Below are 26,303 nucleotides of genomic sequence, written 5' to 3' on the forward strand. Positions count from 1 at the left end.
TTCATTGTGAATTCATTTTATTTTTTGTTTAACTTTAGAACTGTTTATACCATCTGAAGACTGGTGTATAATAATGCAATATGTAATCTTTTTTTCTTAGTTAATTTGCATCTGACTGTCAGAAGGAAACATCGCCCCAGACTGAAATTAGTATGTTACTGAAAGCTGAAAATCTTTGAACAACGATACTAATAAATTGCTGGTACGTAAATAATATGGATTCATTTCAGATATCGTTGTGGACTCAACTATATTTGTAGTGCACCAATTTGTGGATTTCGTACTTGTTAAAAAGGTACGAATTAAAGACCTAACAAACAATGATTTTCTACGGAAACAGTAGGACTTTTGTCTATGGAAACATAATAGTCTTTTGTATGTGGAAAACAGTATGACCATTTCCCAGTTCATAAATGTAAGTGCGAAGGAAATTTTGATTTTGGAAAGTATTGATGCATGTGAAAATAATCAAATTCACAGTAAGTTAGTGTTATAGAAACGAACATAATTGACTCCTGCATATGTTCTCTTTAAAAAAAAATGCGATTCTTGTCTTGAAAAAAGGAGAAAAATAAGACAATGTTTGGCTAGCTTTAATCATACAGTGTACATTCCCTCAGAATGAATTATATATGAAGAAATGCGAGGTAAGATAGCAGTTCGGTAGATATTAGAAACGGCTCCAGTAACAAATTGCTTTGTTCGACAAAAAACAAAGTTGTTCACAAAAATGACAGAAACAAAAGGTAAGTACATAAAAATCTATCCAAAAATTAGCATTTAGATTTACGCTGAAATACGCAATACCACGCGTCATACACACGTGTATTTTCTCTCTTTGCGACAACCTGTCTAAACTATCCAAGTCAATCCGAGTAGTTCCGATGTCTTTTGTGAACGTTTTTCCTTTACCGCTTATGTCACAGTACACATATGTATTCGCATACTCGGAGTCGCACATTATTTTGCGGTATTTAAAACATAATTGAGGTAGCCCCACACTGAGTCTCATATTATATTGTAATATTTAAAACGTGATTGGGGTAGTAGCATACTCAGAGTCCAACCTTGTTGCTATGCTTTTCAAAAACGTGATTGAGTTAGTCGCATACTCAGAGTCCCATGTTATGCTGTGCTATTCCTAAACTCCAGAGTTACTCTGTTTGAACCTGAGCCTTCATTTGAGCGCCTTCTACCTTTTCCGTTAAACCATATATTAACAGTAAACGATATTTATAGTTATTCTTAGTTATTTAATTTCCAATCTTCTTTTGTTGTTTTTTATTTTCATGCCAAAGGGAACATTCTTAGATACATGCTATTGTTCATTGGATTAAAAGACTGATAATCAGGAAACAAGAATAAAGATGATGGAACTCCCGATTGGCAAGTTATCATAATTCCAACAGGTAATTTTCAACTTGAACAAATCAGTGATGCCGAACGAATTACTCCAGCATATTGTAATTAATACAGCCCCGTCAAAAACAACAATGATATTAGTAAGTTCCAATAATCCTGAATTTAGCGTTAACTTTCCAGCTGCACTTCCAGCGAAAGAAACAGCGCTAGCCTAATTACGAGTATATTACAGCTGGCCAAATATTAGATCAAAATCTTTCTGTGGATTAGCAGCAAATATTTGCTTGTATTTGCAAACAAAAATAAAGATGATGGAACTCCCGATTGGCAAGTTATCATAATTCCAACAGGTAATTTTCAACTTGAACAAATCAGTGATGAATTCCAGTTCAGAATTAGGTCTATAACTGGAGAATATTTTTTTTAGCTATCTCTGTTCAGCAACCAACTTTATCAGCTGCGACAAAAATAAATTCGCAAGATTATGTTTTAGATATTTATCAATAATCAATTAGATGGTCTGAAATAGCACCTGAGTATAAAGGACCGCAAGAACATCAACGAGATTTTATCACATTTGAGAAAAAATTTATAAAAATTCCAGAATATCAAAAAACTATATGGAAATACAGTGATCATATTACTGATCGTATTTATATTGAATAATGAGATAGATTATTTTAATTCACCTGATAATAGTAATTTTGTTGCTGACAAAAAATTTATTAAATTATTTTCCGACGATGTAAAATATGAACACGCATGCGTACTCGGTGATCTACGAAATTTATTTTCCAGTATTATACAATATTATAATAATGATGAAAAACAACAGATTAATGAAACAATACACTTTTAATTCAGGTTATATCCGATTTTGAGTTTATTAATCAGCAAATCATCAAATTTTTATATAAGTCGACAATATTTATCAGTCATTATAAAATAACTAAAGAAACATTATCAACATTTGTAATGCCAGAATTTAGAACTGATGAGCTAAAAAAAAAAACAGTCAACGATCTTATCAATGAAAACTTTCCAGAAATTGTTGAGTCGTGGAGAAAAATAGCACCACCAGCAATTATTTTTAAACATAACAATGATATGCACGGTAGATGTCGTCATATTTCAGCAGAAATTGTTAATATAACTTCGACAATCGCAATTAATCTTGCATGTGATGCAAATGATGGCAGCTATCATCTAGATCTTGAAAAATTCAATCAGGCCCAGCAAGGATATAATTTTATATATATATTTACACCGCAAGTACCTCCTACAATCATAAGCTATTTGCATTTATTCTTTATTTTAATCATTATATATATATATATATATATATATATATATATATATATATATATATATATATATATATATATATATATATATATATATATATATCTTAATTATAATATGGAAGAGTTATTATCAGCGATTAACATTAAACCATCTGAATATAGATTCGATCTTGTTAAAATAACATCTGACCCACTAAGACGAGCTCTGGTTGATTTGACGGAAACTATGACTAAATGTATTCGTAATGCTAGAAAAGAATTTCGCATAAATGGCGCAACTCATGCGTGGTGAACATTTAAAATCATTCGCAACACCAATGGTGTCGATGCTACAATGAACGACCAAAGAGCGGCGACGATTATTAATTATCTTGACAATCAAAGATATTGTTTTAGAGTAAAGTTTATTAAGGAAGCAGACGATACTTGGATTATCATTGACAAACGTTATTGTTTTTTATAATGAAAAAATCGCCTTATTAAGTAAACATTCCAAACCATGAATGTTGACTGGGATTAACAAACCGTATTCTGAAAGAGCGTATCCTGTAATCGCGGTTATTTATGCTATTTATCCGCTGAATGAAAAACCCAGCGTTCATGATCTAAAACTGATGACATTTTCAAGGTTAAATTGTGTAGCCGAACGAGTAACGGAACATTTTACAAACGCAATACGTGGAAATAAACAAACAGGTCAGCGACGTGAAAAAATAAATGGGCTGAATCAGTCTAGGATAAAGGAGCTACAATAAATGTTGTTGCTGAATTAGGAAAGACATTAAAATTCCCAATAAGAGTAAGAACGATAACCGAAGAGATTTTATACAAATCAAAGTATAAATCGAAAGGAGCTCTTATTGAAATTAATGATCATAATGCGCATGCGTGGACTAATGCAGTACCAATATTTCCACGAAATCGAATTGTTAAATTTTACCAAGGAGATATATTTGATTTTATTAACGAAATAAGTAATAATGATCCTGTATCCGTGTGGCTGTTTCAAAGTTCAGATAATGGAAACTATTATCAATTTGTACGGCCTAGTGGAGATATTTGTCGCACAGAATCTCTCCATGAAGAAATGAAAAATCTTGCGCTGAAATATACCCATGACGATGCTGAACAATTGCTGAGTAATTGTTTTACCGTTCCGTCAGCTGCTGCTTATTTTGCTAGAGAGAAAAAATTAATTGAAACCAACACGATTGGATTTTCTTGAAATAAACGCAGTTGAGTCGAATACGGACGCAGTGAATTATGGAACAGTGAATACGATTATAAAGATGTTATTTCGGTTGATATGGCTGCATGTTATCACGGAAGTTTTCTTGGTATGGGAGAGTGTTCTAAGTATTTTGAGCGATTTGGACATCATGAATGAATGGGCGATCAATATTTTCCAAGGATTATTGTTTTGGATTAGATATGCACCGTTTCATTAGAAACGTTAAAAATATTTATTGATTGATTATGGACACAAAATACTGCTGAAATAATGTGTGGCGATCATGGTCAACCACCGCCTTTTCTTGGATTGTCTCGACCTAAATGGATGAGGAATTTTGTAGATAAGTATGAAGAAATAACTGATGATAATAGGGCACTTGATCCAGAATTAAGAGAGTTTTAGAAATTAATCAGACTAGAACCGAGTAAGATTCAATTCAATGCGTGAAATAATTGCTGAAACTCCTATTAACAATATTTAGAATTTATGGAGACCAGTTGATTTGATAGTTGCAAGTAGAAAGATAGTTCGTGATACACTTCAACAACAGTTATTTATGTTACATAAAGAAAAAAATTCAAATCTACCCGTACCATTGCGTTATCGACCAGCAGATATCCGACGACAAAATATCGACGTTGATATACCAGGATCGTCAGAAAAACGAAATCTTGTATTAAATGATATTGGTTTAGTTCCTGTCAGTGTTGTTGACTGCGCGTTAACTATGGACTAAACTCCAGGGACACTAAGATACGCAATAATAATTCATTGGTCACACGAATTAACCATCTCTGATACAAAGGTTTGGATCGTCGATAATCTGGTCAAACTTAGTTTATCTCGCAGTATCTCGAGTCAGAAGAATATCTCAGCTGCGGGGAATTGTCATAGACTTCACAGAAACTGCTGGTAATAGCGATGTTATTGATAACGATGTAGTAAGAAAAATATTAGTTATAAACAATCTGACCAAATCAATAAGAGTGACTTTGATCTTGACGCTCAATTTATAATGACATTGAAACAACGACAGAATAATCATTGTGCGAGTTCTAACACAGTAATGTTGTAACAATATTCAGATAATAATCCAAGAAATGTAATGCTGACCTGTCTTGAATGTAAACAATGTCGAGGTGCTAGTTTACAAGAATGAATGCGGTGGTAATTGTGTGTCTTCAGGAATTGTAATTTTTCGCGTACAAATCTACGTTGAGGAGCAATTGAATCTAATCTATAGATTGCAGGTCTACCCGTGGATCTTACCACGCTGGTTATTTTATGTGTCGTAATACTCCAAATAAGATCAGTCGCTCTTTTTTTTACCACCTTCAAGTTCACATACATATCTTACAGTAACATTAATTAGTGCTCGTTGTTTTGAAAAGTCATGTCGTTGTAGTGGTATATGTGTTTTTGTAATTGCATTAACGGGTTTCATATAAGCTGCACGAGTAATTTCATTATTTAATGCAGCTATCACACTTGGTAATCTTGCAACCCATTCGCGAGATCTTATATCTTTCTGAATTATTTCCTTTGCATATTGATATCCAAATAACCGCTCAGCAAATGTTCGATTTATCCCTTCAACAATTGCCTGATCACGATGAATTGCAGTATGTCCTCTTCTGATTTTGACGTTATGTTTTTTTTTTTTCTCCACCAGAGATGATGTTGCACCAAGAAATTCCTTGCCAGGATCAACTGTTACCATCGCAAGGGTCCTCGCTGATAAATTCGTTCAAAAACAGAAGAAACTTCAGTTGTTGTTTTAGCTGATAACAGCTCTGCTGCCTTATATCTACTTGCAACTTCAAGGAGAGTCAACGCGTATTTGTATGTACGTGATTGACGTCTACCAATTTTAATAGTATCGAGTGGCAAAAATAAAATATCTGCTTGATGAACTTCATTAGGATTGCCGACATCAAAATGTGCATGTGGAATTTTTTTAGGTGGTGTCACATAAATTGATATATTGCCTGTCGTGCTAACCAGTTTGCAGCAACATAACGTGCAACATTTTGCTGCATCAGCGAGTTTACTAAGCGGTGCTCTACCCCTCCCATATCCTCTTGGGCTATAATAAATCGATTCCATTGTTTTATAATAATCGGTTGATTAATTACCGGCTCCTAATACAAATTTACCTTTCATCACATATCTTACCAGCCAATAGCTAATGATTCTCTGAAAGATTTCTTTTTTTTTAATGGAATTTAACGAATGAATCAACTTCACATCTGCAATATGTCGTTGTTTGAAATCTGGACTTTTATAAGCTACATCACGAACATGACATCTTGATCATTACTGGATACTCTCCGGGTCTTGTTTGATCTCACTCGTCAAGTCGGGATATCAAGCAGAGTTCCAGGACCACAATAATTATATCCTGGAAGATGTTTTTCTCTTGGGTCTTTAGCCCATGGAGTTCCTGGTAATTTTCCTAACGAAGTAGCGGTATCACCACCTGTTTTCATATGAGACAAAATAAATTAATATTTATTTGTACCACATTTCACATATTTACCTGAAAATGCACACTATTTATCTTTTGTTATTATTGTTGTTAATCCACTTGTGGGGGTGGATGCTCTACATCGAACACAATATAAATCCATAGTATTTATTATATTTGTATAACATGGATGTCATTGATTTCTCAGCGACACGAAAGCAAGAGCCAGTCAAGCATCATCCATAGCTACCAAATTATATCAGAGCAATTATCATAGGTCCATCTGTGTCTGGTAAGACGCAATTGTTGCTTAATCTGATAATGAGATTGCTCAGGTGGGATAAGTCATATTTAGTGGCTCCGACAGTTGATGATCAGAGATGTTACGATGTACTTAAAAGATTTTAATGAAAATGCAAAATTGTTGGACGAAGATAGTAATGATATTATTGATTTTATCACCGATATTGATGAAGCCCCATCTGTAGATGACCTCTATGGATTTATTAATAACCTCGTGGTATACGATGATGTAATGCTGGACAAACAATCAGATAAAGCTAGAATATTTTCTCGAGGCAGACGTAAAAACACAGACGTGATTTATTTTACTCAGCGATATACACAAATACCTAAAGTGATCAGAGATAACTTCAGTTGTGTTTAATGGAGTCGATACACATACTCCGCGAAATATTCATCATACTTGGTGTTCAGGAGATAAGGACGTGATTAAGTTCAAAAACCTCTTTTCAAAAGCACATTCTACCCCACACTGGTTTTTAACAATACATTTGAATGATCCTCGATCGCGATATCGTATAGGTCTTGATAAAATATATGGTTGAGAGACTGATATAATAATAATAATAATTTAATTACTCACACATTACAGCAGCAGAGAGGGTATGACCACAAATAGATGTCGTGGGTAAACAAAATTTTGAAAAACACGAACGACAAAAGGTAAAGTAACCCAATCAGAGAAACTCTTGGTTTTAGTTAGAGGCTTTGGTTTGAATTTTTGACCTTTTATTTTCATTTTTCGTAGAAAGCTTTATTTTTCACTGTCGCTGAAAATAGACTTGACCAGGAACTGGAAATGACCGTTAAGCAAGGTCGCCTTTTACACTGAAGACTTCCGTTTGGTATGAAACGCGCAGACGATAACGGAGTTAAGGGCTCTCTGGTCATAACCAGGTTAAAAATTATAAATCAACTAATGAACTGATACTATTCTGTGCATCTTTTTTATATCTCATTTATGCTTTTCCATTTGTTTTGTTTTTTAAATCTGAGGGTAGGTGGGTGGGTGTTACAAACAAACGAGCAGGTATAGTCAGGCTATAGTAAGTTATGGTCGTCCAGTAATGGGACCACGTGTTTGAAACTGTTTTGTTTCTCTTAACATACAGACGTGACGTCAGAGTTGGTCGGCGTAGGGATAATATCCAAAATTGAATAGTAAATCAACATACTGCAGAGTATTTGTGACCATGGCGCATGTTGTCTAGTGTATAATGTTATAAGTTAATCACACGATAGGTGGCGCTATGTAGAAAAATGCCGAAAATTTCGAATACCTTGATACCGCAGGAGTCGCAAGCAAGGAAAAAACACCGTCGAGTAAGTACAACGAGACTTTCTTGACAGCGTGTATTAAATTATTTATTGCAAAGGCAGAAAACAACTTTGAACAACTTATGTAATATGTTGGGTCTATATAGATTTAGTTATAATAGTGAAAGGGACACAATTGTAACTGGACGAAGGGTTCACTTTCGATTTGACAACCCTCAGTGTTCAAGCTACATTGCAAATACTGTGCGCAGATGGTCAAATTGTCCCAATAAAGTCTGCTTCCTTTTTATCTTAGTGTTTATTTTCTTCAAAGAGGTATAACGTGGACGAGAAAAATAGTTTCCTTACACATTTAAGTTTCCGTATGCAGAATACCAGATTGGAAGTGTCTATTCGAACGGCTACTGTTTACCAACATTTTGAAAGGGCTGTTCACTCGGTAGCCGTTCGATTGGTATAAAATCAGTACGATAAATCAACCGCCAAACTTGTGCTGATGCTTATGGACGATATGTGGGAGTGATGTCAGCTGTTAATACAATGTACAATTTTGCTGGATGCAAATCTTTCCGGAACACACCTGTGTACGGGGTATACCATTTACCGGAACAAACCGGAACAAGCCGGAATAAATAAAACTTTAGGTATCACGGTACCAATTGTTTTTCCATAGACCTTAATGCTAATGTTTGGAGAAATAAATATATTTTCTATCCTACTTTAACGTGCATGTCACACACTTTTCTAGAGAGCAGTGTTAGATTGTCAATTTGACAAGGACAAAACCAGGTACGCCATTGCATTTAAGAGAGATAACTCTGCTGGAACTAGACAAGGGTAAGAGTTATCTAGTCACAACAGACACAGTTTCAGACATGTGTACCACATTTTAAAAAAATCATAAAAAATACAAAATATCATCTAGGTAGAAATTAACACAATCTCACATGTTGCCAGGAGGCACAACATTTTTTAAGCCTAACAGAAAGTACAACTCTTATATAATGCACCAATCACAGCTAGTTTTGTTGTTTATTTCGAAATACAATGTTCCCTACACCTTAAGCCCTGCCCACCTGGACTTGCACAATTGGTACCGTTATGCCTAAGCAAACCTTATTTTTTCCAATAATCTATGAAATAGTTCAGGACTGTATAAGTTACAAATGTACTTAGTCTCACTTGTGAGAAACAATTTTATGAGGCACTAAGCTATGTCTTATATGAATGTGTATAGAAATGTCATTGAGCTGTTTTAAACTATTGTTTTCATACTTTTGCTTCACTAGCAAAATCATTTTTTGAAATAAAATGAATTCTTTTAACTATGAGTTATATCTTATTCATATCAGCACTTATTGAACTTCACATGGGTGAGATGGGATAAATCACATTATGTCATGTTATGTAATAACTAGTCAAAGGTCAATGTACCAAATAGTATGTACCTGTCCTACTTCAAAATGTACAATTCACCTAAAAGAAAGGAATTTATATTTGTTTGATAGATGCAGAACTTAACATCAGAGACAGGTGGACATGACCCAATCTTATTATAAAGTATAAGCTTTGAACACTTTACACTGTCTGCAGATACATGTGGTCACTAACCACCAGTCCTCACACAAAGGTCTACCTACCCATCCTCTTTGTAACACAAATAGAAAGCTTCCCTCCTTTGTAATGTGAATAAAATTGATTCAGTAAGCCAGTCAGTCACCAAATATAGTAAATCACAGCTTCTAAGTGGTTATGTTGGATTGGTGGGTGAAATTAGGGGAATAAAATACAGAAAAATGCCCAATATAAACACTTAGTATAGTGCGTCAAATGGAGTTAAAAACAGGAGGAAAGTGTATATCGAAAAGGGAGAGGTAGCTTATGATAAAAGAATTAAAGGAGGCAAAAGCAGCCATGCGAAAAATGAGAAGTGAAAGTTTGATGACCTTACCTTGGACAAATATATGGGGCAGGGCCCAACAGGTCCAAGGACAGCCCAAAGGCAACTGTGCTATAACATCTCTTACAGGTACACAAATTTCAGGTGAAGTGGTGTTCATTTCTATCTAATAAAAAAGGGTGAATAATTTAGATAATATAAATACATATAATGTATATTTCTTCTACATAATAAATTAACAATAATGGGCTTAAGTTAGGCCATAACTTGCCTTGACCAAAGAAAACATACTTTATCAGTTTTTAAACTTGTAAACTTTACTGTGAGAAATTATTAAATTGCTTCTACTTACATTTGCATCAAGATTGAGGGCTAATACTAATACTAATACTAAGATTGAGGGCTAATGTTAGAGTATTTAAGAAAAGATATCATGAGCATGTATGTGTTTGTAACAGATAATGGAATTTAGTATTTTAATACTAAACATGTTAAAATAAACAGTAATTATTGCCATCTTCATATAATGTGCATTGTTATACTCTCCTTAAGAGGGCCTCTAGGGAGAATAGTCCTTGACTAATGAGTCACCCTCTATAAATAAAGCATTATTATGTTATTATTATTATTATTATTAATACAATACTTCACAAATCTTCTCTTTATTTTCATAATCAATCACTGAAAATGTGAGATTTTATTTCCTTGAAATGTAATGACTGGTGTAAGGGAGATAACTGAATGATATACATAAGGTGTGGTAACCTCTAATACATTATCCATGTAATATAGATGAGTTCATGAACAACCTGTATTAACTTTATTGCAATTAAATTATCCAAAAATACATTATTTATAAAGTGAGAACCTAACATTTAGACTTCTATATTTAGTGGAGACCTCAAGATTCATGTAATTTTAATTTCTAAGATGACACGGCTCTTTCATATCACATAGTTCATATTTTCTACAATGCCGGCATGTAGAGTGGAGCCTTCCATAACCATGCAGGCATGATCTGATGCCAATCTGGATTCTGGCGATGGGATGCAAAGTTTCAATAATACTGTGGATTTGAATGGAATGAATGCACACTGTGTGACTAAAATGGTTATCCATCAGTAATGTTGGACCTAACATGGAAATTCCACAAGAACAGCTGGACAGAAATAAATAGAATTAATTGAAAGTCAATAGTAGATTATAACTAGGCTTATACAAGTGTTAGTGGGAAATGCTGACTGAAAGAAACTGCTCTTGTTTGTTGGTATTCCATGCTACTTCAACAAAAGGGAATGCAAACGAACTTAACTAACGCCATGAACAATTTCAAGGCAGGAAAGTGTACACAAATAGATGATTAGAGCAGGGCAATTCAAATCAAAATGAGTAGGAATACCATATCTTTAATAAAGTACCTACAATTACTCATACCAGAACATCCTACATGGTACAAGTGGTCTATCTGCAAGTGTACTTAGAGTGTTCTCTATCCTGGATTATGGCATGCCTTACAAGAACAAGATAGCTGTTTTTGTACACATGATTTTTCATCTTTTACAGGTTAAATAGTCAATATTTGGCCAAAATAAACTATATTATGTTTACATATCTTATTTTGTTGCATGTATTCCAATCTAGGAGCTAACAGCACAGACATAAAGGCATCAGGTAACACAAGCCTATATCTATCATAGCTATAGTTATCAAAAGTCCCCATCCAAAGCCAACTTGTGCTATTTTCTGAAGATTTCATACATTTTATTCTTAAAGAACTTTCAATATTTGACCAAAACTGTTCAGCACCCATTTGTTTTCCTACATCAAACTAGTAAAGTTCATAAATGCCACCCACATGTATGCGTTTCTATGGATACACTGCTAGGCTATTCTTCCCTTTAGGTATCACGGTACCAATTGTTTTTCCATAGACCTTAATGCTAATGTTTGGAGAAATAAATATATTTTCTATCCTACTTTAGCGTGCATGTCACACACTTTTCTAGAGAGCAGTGTTAGATTGTCAATTTGACAAGGACAAAACCAGGTACTCCATTGCATTTTAGAGAGATAACTCTTCTGGAACTAGGCAGGGGTAAGAGTTATCTAGTCACAACAGACACAGTTTCAGACATGTGTACCACATTTAAAAAAAATCATAAAAAATACAAAATATCATCTAGATAGGAATTAACATAATCTCACATGCTGCCAGGAGGCACAACTTTTTTTAAAGCCTCACAGAAAGTACAACTCTTATATAATGCACCAATCACAGCTAGTTTTGTTGTTTATTTTGAAATACAATGTTCCCTACACCTTAAGCCCTGCCCACCTGGACTTGCGGAGGTGGTACCCTTATACCTTTAAGGTCTCACTGGACAATTTATCTGGTGAAGTTTTATCCAACAATGACCAATTACAGAAAAACGAGGGGGTCCCGAGTGGCCGAGTGGTCTAAAGCGCTTTCCGTTATGGATCACTGCCATCTCACCTCTGTCTGCGGGGGTTCGAGTCTCGGATTCAGCTGATGTGGGTATGTGAGAAAGCTTGCCAGTAGCTTCTCGAGGGTCAGTGGTTATTTCCGGTGTTTTCCCGGGTTCTTCCTCCACCATTAATACTGGCCGCCATGTATAGCCTATCGTGTGCTGAAAAATGGTGTTAAACCCTACAACAACAACAACAACAACAGAAAAATGAGAATAATTTTACACTGAAAATACAAATAAAAACAAAGTAATGATTTTTGTAGAAAGCATACATGTGAGATTTTGACTGCAGTAATCAGGTTAATTCCTGATGCAACTGGTGGTTTTTATACTGAACCAACACTGCCACCAACCCCTAAATTTTACACTCAATTTTGACAAGAAATAGCTATTTTGAATATTTTCCTGTGACAAGGTAGCTAAAAGAATCAGTATGTGCCTTATGCATGATTAAAGTTCACTAGTAATATAACAAATTAGCATACTTTTCATCACCCCTCAACCATCTAGATTTTTAGATATTTACCTATGTAGCAGACACACATAAATACGTAAGCCAAGTCGGCAGCTCATTTGCAGCCCAAGTTACGCATTTGATCTCCAAAGCTCATCTAATTGTAACAGGCAGTCACCATCAAGCCAACCTATTTCCAAGCCTAACTCAAAGTAAATATAAACCACATTATAGATGTGTGAAGTTATAAATGCTAGGCTTGTGATAATTAGGTTCATGCCTTCTACCTTAAAAATAAGGGTGTGTGTCAAAATATGAAACTGTCCAGTGAGACCAAAGGTTATATATATATATAAAAACGCAACAACAAAAAAATTAAAAATAATTATAAAAAAATAAATACAACAAATACAAAATGAAAACAAAACCCAAACAAATAAAAAACTAATTTTACTTTACTTCTATAACAAGTTGTACTTTTTATTTCCATTACTTTCAATTAATTTTAATTGTTGTTTATTTTACTCTTTTTTTTTTCAAACTTTGATGTACTCAGGAAACAAATGAAAATGCCCAAACAAAAATAGGTAATACTGGAGAAAATTATATTACACTGCATATATCAAGATATGTTTATTATGAAGACAGAACCTTGTACTCCACAGAACTTACAGACTGACCATTTCCACTACAGGGAAGGGATTTTACTGGAGAAAAAAAATGGTTCTCAAATAGCATTAAAAATATATTTAAACACTGATTTGAAGAACAAGAAAGCAAAAAATAAAACAATAAAACAGGCCCTGTTATAGCCTTGAAGAAAATAAATAGGGTGACATTTAGACTATCATTGTGTTCACTGCAGACAGCAATTTGAACAATATTAAATATATATTTAAACATTAAGGGTACTATTTTATTATTAACATTTCCAAATAATTATATGTGAAACACACCCTCCACCTTGGTATGATTTTTGCTACTGATTTTAGTCAACTGAAGTGATGACAGCAAATCATGGTCTGAGGCCTGTCAGATCAACATTTTGTGGTAATTGGAGTCCATATTTTGTATTTACCTGCCACCTATATTCCTATATCACTCACCATATCTGACTACTTTTCATGGTAAACTATGAGCCTGCCAACTGTTAGTCTAGGTTGCATCATGTTTTGTGTTCAATAAGGTGCAGTTTCTGAACCTTATTCTTTCGATACCTTGAAACTAAAATTGTTGTCTTCCTCAGAATAGTTGAATGGAGGCTTTACCTATGAGCAGTGGTGTTCATCTCTCTGTTAGTATAAATTGGTGACTTTTGCTAGACAAATTGGATGTGTCCTGGTGGGGACTTGACAGGAACACCTGCCTGCATGAGAGCATCCAGCCAGTTTCATCATATATGTTTAATTCCCAGTATCAGGCCAGACCTGAAAAGATATTACAGATATTTCTATAACTTAATGTATTACAAAGATACAGGTACATGTAGTGAAATGAACAAGCCTAAGAAAGTAAATGTTTATACAGTGGCTCTCAAAAACATGAGACACCAGGGAAGAGTTTGATAAAGTGACTATTCATCTGCAAATTATATGTGATTTTTATGCTTGCATTTGCTTGAGAATCCCTTAACCATTTGCATGGGAAGTAAGTAATGATAACCACTAGGCAATTAAACAGTTGTTACAGTACTATAAATAAGATAATTTAATATGGATATGACATTTCTGGATAATTAAAGTACATACAGCCTAACCAGTGCCTGTAATATGACACTCCTGTCATACAGACACAAACTGATACAATTCTAATGCAACGATGGTCTATGGGTAAGAGTGTCTGCCTTGGGTGTGGGAGTTCGTGGGTTTGAACCTCAGCTGAGTCATACCAAAGACTTATATAAATGGTACTAGCAGCGGCCTCACTAGGTGCTCAGCATTAAGTGGTTTAAGTGCTAGGACTGGTCGGCCTGGTGTCAGGATAATGTGACCGGGTTGGACATCATGCTACATGTCTGTGGCATGATGCCCCAGTGCTAGACATCACTCTAAACTGTTATGCTGCTGTCATTGTAATGATATGACTGAAAATGTTTTAAAGCTAGATTAAAAATCCACATCCACACACACACACACACACACACACACACACACAAACACAGTTCTAGGGCCATGACATAAAGAACATGTCTTCATGTGGGAAATGTAAATGTGTAATTTTTTAAGATTAATGTGAATTGATTTTAATTCAGAATAATGTTTTTGAAGATTTTTGGTATAAATTTAAAAGAACTAATAATCATAAGTACAATAGTGAAATTGTTTATAATGGGATATCTGTATCTACCTGAATGCTGCACTGTGGCAGTCAGTGCAGAATAGTCATGCTGGGGCCATCATTGTAAGCCAAAATAAGCAGCCACACTGGCAGTCAGTGTCTGAACCAAACTAAACAGCCTCACTGTGGCTGTCATTGTCTGAACCAGAATAAACGGCCTCACTGTGGAAGTCAATGTCTGAACCAAAATAAACAGCCTCACTGTGGCAGTCAATGTCTGAACCAAAATAAACAGCCTCACTGTGGCAGACAGTGTCTGAACCAAAATAAGCAGCAACAAAAGTGTCAGTCAGTGTCTGAATCAAAATAAACAGCCTCACTGCCACAGTCTTTGAACCAAAACAAACAGCAATGCTAAATGAAGAAAAAGGGTTTCTCCACACAGTTCTCTGTCTTGTGTGTAGAGGTCAAAGGTAAGGGTTACTGACTTAAAGCAGTTTTATGGATTGTGCACATTAACATTCTGCATGACATACCTGAATCAAACTTTGTGAAATGTTTGCACATCAGGAATGAGGCTGTTGATTTGGGGTCAGAGTGTTAAAGGTCATCAGTCATGGTTACTAACTGAAACAAAACATGGTTTCCACACAGTAGCATTAGTGCTACATCACAAAGGTGACCTAGACTTTCTGTTAACCTACATAGAGGTCTATGCAACATATGACATAATATGCCAGTCACAGTACTCTTGTTTGATGATTATACATGTGTACCTATAGTGTAACTCCATTTACAGTACTCTTGTTTACTGGTTATGCATGTGTACATATGGTACAACTCCATTTGCAGTACTCTCTTTTAATGGTTATACATCTGTACCTATAGTACAACTTCATTTACAGTACTCTTATTTAATATTTATACATAGCTATAGCGTAACTCAATTTACAGTACTCTTTGTTTAATTATTATACATGTGTACAATGTTATACACGTATATATGGTACATCTCCATCTATAGTGCTCTTGCTTAATGGTTATACATGTGTACATTTGTGTAACTCCATTTACAGTACTCTTGTTTAATGATTATACATGTGTACAAAGTTATACACATGCATATATGGTACAACTCCATTTGCAGTACTATTGTTTAATGGCTATGCATGTGTGCATGTTACAACTCCATTGACAGTACTCTTGCTTAATGGTTATACATGTGTACGTTTGGTACAACTCAATTACAGTAATCTTGTTTAATAATTATACATGTGTACATATGGTACAACTCCATTTACAGTACTCTCACCTAATGGTTATATATGGTACAACTCCATTTACAGTATTCTTGTTTAATGGTTATACATGTGTACATATGGTACTCTTGTTTAATGGTTATACATGTGCATATATGGTGTATATATGGTACAACTCCATTTACAGTACTATTGTTTAATGGTTATATATGTGTACATATGGTACAACTACATTTACAGTACTCTTATTTAATGGTTATGCATGTGTACATATAGTACAACTCCATTCATGGTACTCATGTTTAATGGCTATTCATGTGTACATATAGTACAACTCCATTTATGGTACTCTTGTTTAATGGTTATTGATTTTTACATATAGTACAATTCTATTTCTGGTACTCAAGTTTAATGGTTATTCATGTGTACATATAGTACAACTCTATTTCTGGTACTCATATTTAATGGTTATTTTAATGTGTACTTATAGTACAACTCTATTTCTGGTACTCATATTTAATGGTTATTCATGTGTACATATAGTACAACTCCATTTATGGTACTCTTGTTTAATGGCTATACATGTGTACATATAGTACAAATCCATTCACATTGCTTGTGTTTAATGGTTATATATCATAGTAAACCACTCAGAGAATTCTCAGAAAAGGGTTTTCTCTTGATGTGATTATTTAAAAAAATATGTTAATGAGTAAAATGTGACATAATGTGTAATTATAGTTTTTAATATTTAACTTTATAACTACAATAAAATATTATAATTTTTGCTTAATGAAATATACCATGTATTTGATTATATGGTTCAGAAGTGACTTTCAAAACTGGTTACATGAAATTACAAAATGGTCTCTTGGCATTTAATATGTGGGGAAAATGTGCCACATATTTAAGAAAATGTTCTCACAAAATATTAGTAAATTCTCTAGTTCTGTTAACGTGTGTTCAGTATTCTACCATTCATCAATCCAATATCACACATGGACTGTCTGAAACAAGGCATGTATAATTTGCAGCAATTATTGCTACTAACATTTCTTAGCTTTTGATGATACTCTGTACAACTTATAAACATATCAAAAGCTAAATAATTTTTCAATGCCTAATAGGCAAAGATAAAATAATGTTAATAAAATAAATTTATGAATTTTAATTTAATTGAAAAAATGATTGAATGTATTAATTAATTGTAGAGTTAGTAACATAATGTCTGCCTCAAACTTGAGTACAGTTTTAAAAATAGGCTGAACTAAGTGAGGGGAAAAAGGAACAAGATATACTTTTTCTTTAAAATGAAAATGTATTTTTGGATATATTACTACTGTATTTGTGTAACATTACAATAGTGTATGGAAGGAATTAAATTAATACAAGTACATGGATTATGTCAAAGAAAGAAGAAAAATGATAATTATATGTAATAGACATTAACAGATACATGTATATGCATATCCCCTGTGCTTCAGGCATGTTATTCTGGATGTAGCTTTTGTATATGGCTGACAAGATCAGGACCTTTGCAGCAGTGAAAATTCAGAATGTTTCCATCACATCAGTAAATGCCCAGCAGTAATAAGACTGCATACTAATATATAAGGAAAAGCTGAATTCATAATTTTTTCAACAATTGTTTAAAACATGTGCTGGAGGAAATAGATATCATATTTAACACAAACTGTTGTATAATTATGCAGATTTGACAAAGATAACACAGGATGTGTTCTGATTGTTTATATTATTGACACAAAAATCAAACTTGGGTATATATTTTGGCAACATGAATTTTAAGTCTTTTCCAGCTTTGCCAATCATCATGTGAATGTTTCATGCCGAATTGCCAATATATTTAGCTACCCTACATCACCCTTTGATTGTGCATCAATTGCCAGAATCAATGTAGGTGAGAATATAACAAACAAGTCATGTTAGAATTCTTTTTAACTACATATGCCGGGGCCCCGAATGGCCGAGTGGTCTAAAGCGCTCTTCGTTACGGATCACTGCCATCTCACCTCTGTCTGCGGCGGTTCGAGTTTAAGATTCAGCCAATGTGGGTATGTTAGAAAGCTTGCCAGTAGCTTCTCGTGGGTCGGTGGTTCTTTCTGGGGTTTTCCCGGGTTCTTCCTCCACCATTAATACTGGCCGCCATGTATAGCCTATCGTGTGCTGAAAAATGGCGTTAAACCCCACAACAACAACAACAACTACATATACCCTAATTCACTTCGAGACTAAGTATTTGAGAAAACTGTTTTATTGCTGTGTATTCTGGATATAATCACCTAACACCACTATAATGCTCTCGCTGATCAGGATGTTCTGTTTTTTGTTTTTGTTTTTTATTTTTGATGCTTTGAATTGAATTGCATATACATGTGACAGTGCATTATGTGAATGGCATAGACATGTGACAGTGCATTATGTGAATGGCATAGACATGTGACAGTGCATTATGTGAATGGCATAGACATGTGACAGTGCAGTATGTGAATGGCATAGAGTGATTGACATGTGACAGTGCATTATGTGAATGGTATAGACATGTGACAGTGCATTATGTGAATGGCATAGACATTTGACAGTGCATTATGTGAATGGCATAGACATGTGACAATGCATTATGTGAATGGTATAGACATGTGACAGTGCATTATGTGAATGGTATAGACATGTGACAGTGCATTATGTGAATGGCATAGACATGTGACAGTGCATTATGTGAATTACATAGACATGTGACAGTGCATTATGTGCAGACACTATCTGATCTTAACATTACTTCTTTAGTTTTTGTTTTGGCTGTATTTCTTTTTTAGTTCTTGACTTTGTTGTTGTTGTTGTTGTTGTAGGGTTTAACGCCATTTTTCAGCACACGATAGGTTATACATGGCGGCCAGTATTAATGGTAGAGGAAGAACCCGTGAAATCCCAGGAAAGAACCACCGACCCTCGAGAAGCTACTGGCAAGCTTTCTCACATACCCACATTGGCTGAATCTGAGACTCGAACCCATGCAGACAGAGGTGAGATGGCAGTGATCCGTAACAGAGAGCGCTTTAGACCACTCGTCTTGACTTTGTACATTTTATGAATCATTTTGGGATTGTTTGCACTTTGACTTGCCAAGACCTGTTGATTTAAGTACGATGGTGAAATTTGAGGTCACAGTGAGTTGGATAAGAAAATAAAAATGATTTCTTTATACAGGTAGTCATCTTAATTTTTTGCCATGTACCCTAACCAATGTATGCAGATGGTTTTCACTTTGGGCAAAGGATCACTGTCAAAATGTCCCAGCTGAAGAGAGCTACTATTTTGGTCTGTGATATACAGTTACTCATTACCAGTGTGTGCCTACATATGATATATATATATATATATAAATATATATATATATATATATATATATATATATATATATATATATATATATATATATATATATATATATATATATATATACACTTTGCAGAATTATTGGAACATGGTGAGAAGGTATATTGATCATTTCTGGTACTGTACAAAATTATTGGAACATGGTATGTAGGTATTGCTGGTGCTGTACATAACTATTTGAACATGGTATGTAGGTATATTGATCATTTCTGGTACTGTACAGAATTATTTGAACATGGGAAGTAGGTATATTGATCGTTTATGGTACTGTATATATAATTTTGATGGTGGGAAGTAGCTATATTGATCCTTTGTGGTACTGTACAAAATTATTGGAACATGGTACATAGGTATACTGATCATTGCTGGTACTATACAGAACTATCTGAACATGGTATGTAGCTATATTAATTATTTCTGCTACTGTACAGAATGTTTTGAACATGGGAAGTAGCTATATTGATCATTACTGGTACTTAATTTTTTGAAGATGGGAAGTAGGTATGTTGATCATTTCTGGTACTGTACATAACTTTTTGAATGTGGGACATAGGTATATTGATCATTACTGGTACTGTACAGAATTATTTGAACATGGGAAGTGGATATATTGATTGTTTATGGTACTGTACAGAATGTTTTGAACATGGGAAGTTGGTATATTGATCATTACTGGTACTGTACAGAATTATTTGAACATGGGGAGTAGGTATATTGATAATGTCTGGTACTGTACAGAATTATTGGAACACGGGGAGTAGGTATATTGATAATGTCTGGTACTGTACAGAATTATTTGAACATGGGGAGTAGGTATATTGATAATGTCTGGTACTGTACAGAATTATTTGAACATGGGGAGTAGGTATATTGATAATGTCTGGTACTGTACAGAATGTTTTGAACATGGGAAGTTGGTATATTGATTATTACTGGTACTTTACAGAATTATTTGAATATGGGGAGTAGGTATATTGATCATTTATGGAACTGTACATAATGTTTTGAATGTGGGAAGTAGCTATATTGATTGTTTCATTGCAGATCTGTTTAATCACTAGTTTAAAAAAATATTATAGTCGTTTGTTTATTTTCAGTTGACAACTTCAGGAAATATTGCACCCATCTGGATATGATGGCCTCATTATGCTGTGGAAAATCAGTCAAGATGGAACCTGGCCTTTACAGAAAAACAGAGATGTAAGTTTGGTGAAATGGAATGAAGTTTGCTTGATATAGTAGCAGAATGTATGTAGATATATGCAGTGAGGCTTGGTATGTTTATATACCACCACATACGTGGATAAGGTCTTATAGTGGTACCCTGTAGTGGTGCCCTAGTCAATCTGGCTATAGTTTGTACATAGGTCCATTTCTCAGGCACAGAAAGTTTTACTCTTGTCCTACAGTCCATTTGGTTGTTATTTTGTATATAGCTTGGTCCATTTCTCTGGCATGTATAGTGTTACATACTGCCCATTATTGCTGCACTGTAACATTTTCATTCTCCCACTATTAACAGTAATGTGTGGAGAATATACACAAATACTGATTCGTTTTGTCATTGGAAAATAATAAACTCCAGTTTCTTCTCGAAAACCATGTGACATATTTTAATTTAGTGGATATGATGCCAATGTACACCAGCATGGCAACTTTACTGAAAATAGAAAGCATGTCAATAGAATTTGATCAAATATGACAGAATATCCTATGATGGAAGTCACCCATATTTTTAACTCTACTGGTGTATGACCGGTAGAGCCAGTGGGATTATTGTCCATCGCCAATTGTTAGATGTCTGTTGACTGTGTGTCAGTTTGGTCTATGACCAGTAGAGCCAGTGGGATTATTGTCTGTCGCCAATTGTTAGATGTCTGTTGACTGTCAGTTTGGTCTATGACCAGTAGAGCCAGTGGGATTATTGTCTGTCGCCCATTGTTAGATGCCTGTTGACTGTGTGTCAGTTTGGTCTATGACCAGTAGAGCCAGTGGGATTATTGTCTGTCGCCCATTGTTGGATGTCTGTTGACTGTGTGTCAGTTTGGTCTATGACCAGTAGAGCCAGTGGGATTATTGTCTGTCGCCCATTGTTAAATGTCTGTTGACTGTGTGTCAGTTTGGTCTATGACCAGTAGAGCCAGTGGGATTATTGTCTGTTGCCCATTGTTAGATGTCTGTTGACTGTGTGTCAGATTGTTTGCTCAAGTTTGTTATAGATACTTCTCTGAAACTACTTGGAGGATCGATATTATACCTGATACATTTATTGCTCTAGTTCTTCTGATTGGATGGTCATATCAACATGGAGTTTTCACTAAAAAAACTTCTTAAGATATCTGGTTGGTCTTAAATGGAAAGGGTGCTGATCAGATGTCCATTTTGGCTTCTTTGACAGCTGGCTTAAAATACTTGTTACCTTGATGAACAGTAAGTCATATCAACTTTATGTTTTCATCAGAAGACTTCTTACAATTTCTAGATGATCCAGAATTAAAACAGTGCCATTCAGACATCCAGTATGGTTGTCGCTTTGACTAACATTAAAATCTAATTATTACAACTGAATTGATGGTCAATCAACATGAGATTTTACTATGCTACAACTCTAGGTTTTTAAACTACATATTAACTAAAAGAAGTGAAACTGACAAGTTTAGTAAAATTCAACAATTTATTTCCTGAAGTTACAAAGTGAAAATTTAAGGGAACATACAGTATTGTGAATTAAATAAAAAAAACCTAAGTGTCCTATCACAAATCCAAAAAGTATTGAATGTTCCGTATGAATAACTATCATCTTGAATGCCTTGATGTACCAAAATGATATTCCTCAGTAATCCCATAGTAGTGTTTTAGTCCAAAATGATATTCCTCAGTAATCCCAAAGTAGTGTTTTAGTCCAAAATGATATTCCTCAGTAATCCCATAATAGTGTTTTAGTCCAAAATGATATTCCTCAATAATCCCAAAGTAGTGTTTTAGTCCAAAATGATATTCCTCAGTAATCCCAAAGTAGTGTTTTAGTCCAAAATGATATTCCTCAGTAATCCCAAAGTAGTGTTTTAGTCCAAAATGATATTCCTCAGTAATCCAAAATTAGCGTTTTAGTCCAAAATGTCAATGAGCACTTTATAATGCCAGTGAATAATTTAAATAGATAATTCATCTCAAATTATATCTGAACACAACTGTAAGTGATTCCACAGACTGATCATAAAACATGAATGAATAATTGTTTACCAAGTCCTATATATACTAAATTCACTTGATTTAGGACACAATAGAATTTTCATTGGAAAAACTCAGGTCTGGAACTGGAATTAAGTTAACATCTTGTTTATGTCTTAGAATCATGACAAAAATCTGGTAGATTACACATAACAATAGACAAGTAGGAAAAATCAACCCACAATTACTGACAAAGGTCATGCACACAATATAAATTAAATATACATAACAACTTAAAGATTTTTTTATTATGTGTGGTTGACCCTAAATGAAATTGATTTGATCTGATGTCCAGAATGGCCATCATCATGTTCACATACAGGTCAACCATTACTCTTTTGGTGTAATCATTGAGCTATTTCACTGAATTACATCTTATGCTTGCATTTATATGGATTACACTTTTCCAGTACATTAAAAACTAAAATAAAAATAAAGCAGTAAAAAGCGTTTTTTTTGTCATTTATATTACCATACTTTGTATTCTGTTCCACTCATAAAAATTTGAGAATATTCTAAAATGAAAGACTGGTGCATAAGAATAGCATAAAAGCTAATTTGTCCATCATAAATCTTTATGTACTTTCCTAATGCTGTATTTATAGCAACTGTATATGACCCATTTCCAATAAATAAGATGAGTTTCTTAAATTTGAATCTTTTCCTCACATTCATTATATTCATAATCCAGTTAGCAGACTAGTCTGTAATTTTTAAAGTAAATGGCACCATCTATTAAGCTAAATGGGCTTTTACAGTTTGACTTGTGGATGAAAATTCTTAGAGCAGATTGGTCTTCAAAACATGTCCAATCAGAAAAGGGACAAATCAACACTACTTTACAAATTTGTAAAGAAAAATGAGTGTCATGCAATAGAGCACTTGGATTGAGCACTTTGTCATGCCCTTTGCAGAATTTGTGGACTTCACAATCATTCGTCAAAATTTAGACATGTATACTAGTTAAAGTGAGTATTGAATATAAATATTTTTTCAGTATGTTTTGTGTTTGTATTCTGGTTCTAATCCACATTGATTTTGCCCTTTTTTCAAAGTATTTTGACCTGCAGATCTTGGTTAATAGTAAAAATAAATGTACATTTTTTATACATTGTACTGTAATTAGGCCTGCAACATATTAGCTATGATGTCATATCCTAAAATATGTAGGGGTACTAATATTAGTCCTAATAATATATAGATTATACTTTTTATGCTCAGATAATGACTATTGCCACATATATGAGCAACAATTGTGCTTTTACCTCTTTTGGGGTTGGTATTTATGTTTATTTTCAGAATCTAGTTATTGCTACTCCAGCTAGATTGCTCTTTGATGGATGGCCACATGTATATTTGGTTTTCACCAAAAGACTTTTAAAATTTGTTATATGGTTCTAAATTAAAATGGTCCAACATGTCAGCCTGAATGGATCATGGTCAGTTCACATGGGGTTTATATATGAAGACTTTTAATGATATTGTCTTTGTCATATATATAAATTGTGCAAATCTTGCATCCTGTATAGCTGCCACAGGAGGTACTTTGAAACTATTCTTTTTGCATAGAAATAGCAGAGATGGTTTCAACACTCAGCAGTTCAAATGATGAAATGGTCTTGTATTGAATCCTGGTCTTGTAATGAATTCTGGAAGTTCATTTTAAAGTTGTACAACTGATACTCATTAGGCATCAAATATGTCTGCCATTACTGAGCATGGAAACACTTTTAGGATGCTTCTCAAATACTGCACAAAATAATTTGACCAAAAATTAGAAAAAACACATACAAGCAGAAATTCCTTTTCAATCTACTGATATTAAAACATGGCTGAAAATGCATATACATGTATTGATAACACTTTTTGTTACACATCAGTCAAATTTCGTCAAAGGCCTTGGGCCTCTGTAAAAATATGGACATGATGATCTGAACAGTTTTTTGTTTCAGTGGAAAAATGAAAAATGTTAGGGAATAAAAAAAAGTTTAATTATTAGAGACAGCAACAACAAAAAATTAAAACAAATTCTTACTAAATCAGATTTTTACTTTTGTTAAACAGAGGTCTAGATAACCAAGTGATGTAAAATGTGTTGATATATAATAGAAAAAAACTCAGTTAAATTTAATATTGGTAGAGATTTAACTTAAACAGGACCTAGATTTGTGATTCTAAAAGTGTGATTTATACATTGATATGGTATAAATTTGAAGCTTTATATATAGGTCAGTTGAAAGATGAACTTGGAATGGGAATGCTAAAAATGGATGGAAAATCTCAAAATATTAAGAGTTCATACAAATTTACATAAGGAGGAAACCTTGAAGTCATTATTTACTAATAATGAATATTTAAGAAAAGGAAATTAACTTTATTTCATGTACTCCTGACCATCAGACCTGAATAGTTTCAGTTAATTATCCAAGATTCATGGAAAAAAATTAGATAATGAAAATACATTATGTGGACTCTACAATGAAATAAGTATGAATGGAATCATTTAGCTTTGTCTCTATGGGAAACAAAAGCGTGTAGAGATGTTTTTAGAATATAAAATGTGCATAAGAACAAGTGTCCTTTATATGAAGAGTCTACTAAGACAGATGTAAATATGAAACTTAATCACTTGATTTAACATGAACCCAATGATTTCAACTAAATTATACACTGTTGTAATTTGTATAATTTGTACATCCTTGTGATTCCTTAATTCTCCAGTAGTGCATTAATTTCTCTTACTTTAAAACTAGTTGGTCCCTGATTGGTTATCTTTTCAAAGGTTTGTATGCCATACTTCATACTTTTATATCAATGAATAAATACCATTTCATCATGCAAGATATAAAGCTTATTGTTTTGTTTATGACAATATTACATTGTTTGAATATTTACTATTTATTTAGCTTTGGTATATTATATATCACTTTAAATTTGCAAAGTCAATGTTAGAAACTGCATCACAAACTTATTTACAAGAAGTTACAATTACTCAAGAAAGAGATATTATTGTTAGTATCTTTGTTTTGGAATCAATATGGCTGATGCATGAATTAGGCGTAATACAATAAAATGATCCCCATCAATGCTATTTTTGTTTGCCTTCTGTGTCATTTGTTAAAAATAATGAAATTAAGCTCAATGTATAAAGGTTTTCAATACCTTAAACTGCAAAATAATTTCATGTGTGTTCGCACTTTTGAGGACCATATTTGAAAAGAGCATGCCATTATATAAGAAAACATAAGTGGTCATGTTGAGAACATGTAAACCATTCAGTATTTAGAATTATACATGCAGCAGTGTAAGATCATTGTGAAAAGTCAGGATT

At 33.8% G+C, this 26,303-nt stretch overlaps 1 pseudogene across 1 annotated transcript in view; it reads left to right on the forward strand.

Moving 5' to 3' along the window:
* The first annotated feature begins 65 nt into the window (after positions 1 to 65).
* LOC149792157 (uncharacterized) overlaps positions 66 to 26,303 on the forward strand; it is a 98,928-nt pseudogene continuing 72,690 nt past the window's right edge. The window contains exons 1-3 of the transcript XR_016423313.1: positions 66 to 202; positions 5,573 to 7,993; positions 20,839 to 20,941. The product of XR_016423313.1 is annotated as an uncharacterized LOC149792157 (transcript). The remainder of the gene's footprint in view (positions 203 to 5,572; positions 7,994 to 20,838; positions 20,942 to 26,303) is intronic.

This window comes from Sinohyriopsis cumingii, chromosome 9 (assembly GCF_028554795.1).
Source record: "Sinohyriopsis cumingii isolate HCF-2022 chromosome 9, ASM2855479v2, whole genome shotgun sequence".
NCBI lineage: Eukaryota > Metazoa > Mollusca > Bivalvia > Unionida > Unionidae > Sinohyriopsis > Sinohyriopsis cumingii.